We start from the raw sequence: 4,897 nt of genomic DNA, 5'->3' as shown, positions 1-4,897 counted from the left end.
CTTCACGTGTCTTTCATTAAAAAAAACTAGCAGGTCAGTTATTATCTCGGGGCGGGGGTTAAGAACAATCATTATTTCAACTCCCACATTTATCCAAAAGTAAATTCTTAAGATTAAGCTGGAAGTTAATATATGTTGCTCAGGAAAAGGAGAGCTTATTTTAGAATCAAGCTTTTATAAAAGATCATGCAGGAGTCTCATTACCATTTCAGTAAATATGCAGAATAGGGCAGTGATACTTCATTGAAATATCTCATATTCATGGAATATATACTATTAAAGATTACTTTTTTTTGCTTGCATCCCAAAAGTTTAATAAGCATTACATGTATAATATATCAAAATCCATATTCTTCTTTTTCTAACCTTGTTAACCTCCTCTATGTGTTAATTTCTTATTAAAATAATATTATGTGGTTCAACTGGAGGAGAGAAATCAGCTGAAGTCCTGCAGAGAACAGAAAGCTCTCCCTCAATCCCACTCTTACACACTTTGCATGGATATCCCTTATTATGTTACCACACTAGCTTGATAATAAAAAAGTGTATTATTTCATCTAGTAGTAAAGATCCATATGACACATATGAATAATATAAGAACAAAGAGAAAAGCTTTGCTGAGACTGGGTATAGATTGCTTTTTCTCTACCATTGTGTGAATCTATGGAGAATTTTTTCCCAAAGACTGAAGGAGGTATTTAAGCATAGTAAATGTGAGGCTGTGGAAAGAGTGATTTTAGAGTCAGGAGATAAATGGGATCAACTTCTAACAGTGACAATTATAATTCATATGAGTTCACAAGTTGCCAAGAAGAAGGCATTGTATAAACTTTTAAGTATGATGATGGTGCTGCTCATCATCATCAACATCAATATCATCCTCATCATCCTTATCCTCATCATCATCATGATAACAGAAACTTCTATTTTTTTGCATTTAAAACATTTTATTTTAAACAGGTAATTTTTTAAAAGTTTGCATTGAAACAAAAACATGTTTGCTTTTAATAAATTGTTCAGACCAGATTTTTTTTGCTATCTTTTTATTCTTTTGCCTAAGTGGCATATCTATTGACTAAACCTATAAGTAAATTTCCATTTTGCTTTAGTTTACTACCTGAGAAAACCTATTAAGGAGAACAAATATCTCCTGGATGAAAAACACAGAACAGAAATTCATTTGGATGCAGATTTAAGCTTCTTCCTTTCTTCATCTTCCTTCTCAAATCCTGAAGAGACAAGAGATCTCCCTTTGGGGTACCACACACAGCACCTATGCAACTCTTGGATGACAGCTTCACACTTAGACTCCATGTAGTTGTTGGTTTGCAAAGTATTTCTGTATTTTACAGGCTTGTTTCTGCAGGGATCCTTCTGGGACATATTGATTAAAACCGCTGGGTGGCTGCACTGCTGGATTCGGGCCAACACACAACCAGAGGAGAGGGAAGACAAAGCTGGTCGAAAAGGGCAGACACTGCGGAACGGTCACGGTCACTTCGTCTGCCGCTCTGTCTAGAGAGAAAAGTTCTGCGGGTTACCACCTGCTGTTCTGGCACTTGGGCGACTCTATGGTTGTTTTTAACGTTGAGTTTCTATTGGTCACAATGTCTCACGAAAATCAGTATGAATTTGCCCATAAGGAAACAAAGAAAGTGAAGGAGACTACACTAAATACCCAAATAACCAAATCCAGTATGATCTCATCTATGCAGGAATCTACATTGGTACACGTTGCAACCAATACGTTTCTGCCTATCTTTTTTTAATTAATTAATTTATTTTAGTTTTCAACATTCACTTCCATAAGATTTTGAGTTCTAAATTTTCTCCCCCTCCTTACCCTCCCCCTTCCCCAAGATGGCATGCAATTTGATATAAGGTCTACATATACATTCCTATTAAACATATTTTCACATTAGTCATGTTGTAAAGAAGAACTAGAACCAATAGGAGGAACCACGAGAAAGAAACAAAACAAAACTAAACAAACAAAAAAAAAAAAGGAGAGCAAATAGTAGGCTTCCATCTTCATTCAGACTCCATAGTTCACACTATGCTCCTACTCACCTATGACCGTCACCCATGACTGTGACATGAATCTCAGCATGGGCAAAGCAACAGAGTACCACCTCTGTGCCAGCAAAAACATCCCTGTAGTTTCAGTCTGAGCAGCTGCTTGACCCCCTTACCTTCTGTGGACTGAAAACTCTGGAAGCAGCCTCTGCTGTTGTTGATTCAATTACTCCCAAGTCCTGCTCCTGGTTTTCTGAGCCCCAGTCTGTGTTGGTGCAGCCTGTGCTGGACTGTGCTCTCTTACCCTGATGACCTTCCAAGTGGTCTTGGATGGGAAATTTGTTTTATTCTGTCTTTTTGTGGGTTCTGCTGCTCTAGAATTTGTTCAGAGTCATTTTTAAGGCATTTGGAGGGATTGGGGGGGCGGGGCTCAGGCTAATCCCTGCCTTTGTTTTGCCATTTGGGCTTTGCCTCTGGAAGAAATTAATTCTTTAAAAGTTAGAATTGGTCAAATGGAAGCCAATGACTCTATAAGGCAGCAAGACATGGTAAAAAAAAAAAAGTCAGAAATTGGAAAAAAAAAGAAGAAAATTTCATATATCTAATCAGAAAAACAACAACCTGGAAAATATATCTACGTGAGATATTTTAAAAATAGATTTTATTCATTTCTTTAAATGTTTCCCAATTACATATAAATAGCAATCATTTTTAAAATATTTTCAGCTCCAAATTCTGTACCTCCTTCCAACCAAACCTTACTCCTTGAGAAGGCAATCAATTTGATACAAATTATACATGTGAAATCATGTAAAACATTTCCCTATTAGGCATATTGGAAATTGAATCACAGACAAAAAATAAAACAAGAAAAATAAAGTAAGAAAAAATAGGTTTCAATCTTCATTCAGAATTCATCAATTTTCTTTCTGGTGGTGGATAGAATTTTTCATCATGGGTCCCTTGGAATTATCTTGGATAATTGTCTTGATCAATATAGCTAAGTCTTTCACAGCTGATCATTCTTACAATATTGTCATTACCATGTTCAATGTTGACCTGGTTCTGCTCATTTCACTTTCCATCAGTTCATGTAAGTCTTCCCAGATTTTTCTGACACCATCCTGATTGCCATTTCTTATAGCACAATAGCATTCCATCAGAATCATACACCATACTTGATGGACATCCTCTTGATTTCCATTTTTGTCACCACAAAAAGTAATACTGTAATATACATATATATGTATATATGTAAGTGTGTATGTATGTGTGTGTATTTATATATAGATAGTTTTGCCCTTTTCTTTGATCCCTTTGGTATACAGACTTAGTGGTTTTCCTGAGCCAAAAGATATGGAAATTATGCAACTCTTTGGGTATACTTCCAAATTGCCTTCCAGAGTAGTTGGACCAGTACTCAACTCCACCAAGAGTGCATTAATGTCTCACTTTTTCCACATTGCCCCCAGCATTTATCATTTTCTCTTTCTGTCCTGTTAGAGAAAAGGAGAGATGTTTTAAGAATTATGGAACTACCTGAAGCCCATTTAAAAAAGAGATAATATCATATTTCAAGAAATTATAAAGGAAACTCACTGAATATCATAGAAGGAGAGGACAAAGTAGAAATTGAAAGAATTCATTCATCAGCTCCTGTAAGGAAAACTTGTAAGAACATAATCATCAAATTTTAGACATCCATTTCAAGAAGAAATTACTGTAAGTAGGCAGAAAGAAATAATTCTAATACTATGGGACCACAATCAGGATTACAAAAGATCTAGTAGCTACCACTACAGAGATGTAGAGACCTTGAGAAATTATATTCTGGAAGGTAAAAGAGTTGAGACTACAATCAAACAAAAGCTACCCAACAAAACTAGCATCATTCTACAGGAGAATAATGAATAGTTAATAAAAAAGCAGACTTTCAAGCAACAATGGGAAAAAAAAAACAACAGCTGATAGGAAATTTGGCATTTGCACACAAGACTCAAGAGAAGCATAAAAAGACAAACATGAAAGATAAATCAGAAGGGATGTAATGTTAAACTGTGCAGCTTCTTATGTGGGAAGGTTTCATACACAGACATATACACACAAATAGCTATGTATGCATGTGTGCATATATGTATATGTACATGTACACATATAAATAAATCAAATTATATTTTTGCACTTATGGATCTTTTTCCTTTTTTGATCTTTTGGGGTACCTATAAAATTACAGTATTTCTAGGTCAAGTGTACATATGTATGTGCATATATATATACATATATGTGTGTGTTTGTGTATTACTCACATATATGTCTATATCTCTCAATCTCTCTCTCTCTCTTTATCTATCTCCATTGCCTGAGCACCTTATCATTATTAGGGCAGTTAGAAGGTATTTTCATAGAAAGAGGGCATGGTATGTGTCTATTATGTTGAGATGATTTTAAAAAATGGAATGGTGAGTAAAAAGGGTGCACTGGAAAAAGGGGAAAGGGAGAAGAAGAACGGGAAAAAATGTCTAACATAAGAGTCAGGAAACAAAGAGTTTTTACAATGTTTGGAAAAAAGGGAGAAGTAGACAATGCTAGAACCTCACTCATATGAACTAGTTCAAAGAAGGAAATCACACTCATATATACATATGTGTACATATACACAGGATTAAATGTATATATATATGTATGTGTATATACACATGCATATATACATATAGATATATATTTGTATGTATATTCATAGAAATAAAGACCAATGTAAATAATTGGAGAAATATTCATTGTTCATAGGTATGCAGAGCCAAGATAATAAAAATTACAATACTACTTAAATTAATTTACTTATCAATGCAATATCAATAAAACCACAAAAAATGAATTATTT

At 34.6% G+C, this 4,897-nt stretch overlaps 1 pseudogene; it reads right to left on the bottom strand.

Moving 5' to 3' along the window:
- Positions 1-1,176: 1,176 nt before the first annotated feature.
- On the bottom strand, positions 1,177-1,383 carry LOC114035940 (annotated as a pseudogene).
- Positions 1,384-4,897: the final 3,514 nt, after the last annotated feature.

Source organism: Vombatus ursinus, unplaced genomic scaffold (genome assembly GCF_900497805.2).
Source record: "Vombatus ursinus unplaced genomic scaffold, bare-nosed wombat genome assembly UNPS02009573.1, whole genome shotgun sequence".
Classification (NCBI taxonomy): Eukaryota; Metazoa; Chordata; class Mammalia; order Diprotodontia; family Vombatidae; genus Vombatus; species Vombatus ursinus.
The sequence above is the reverse complement of the archived record's forward strand: the minus strand, read 5'-3'. Positions and strand labels throughout refer to the sequence as shown.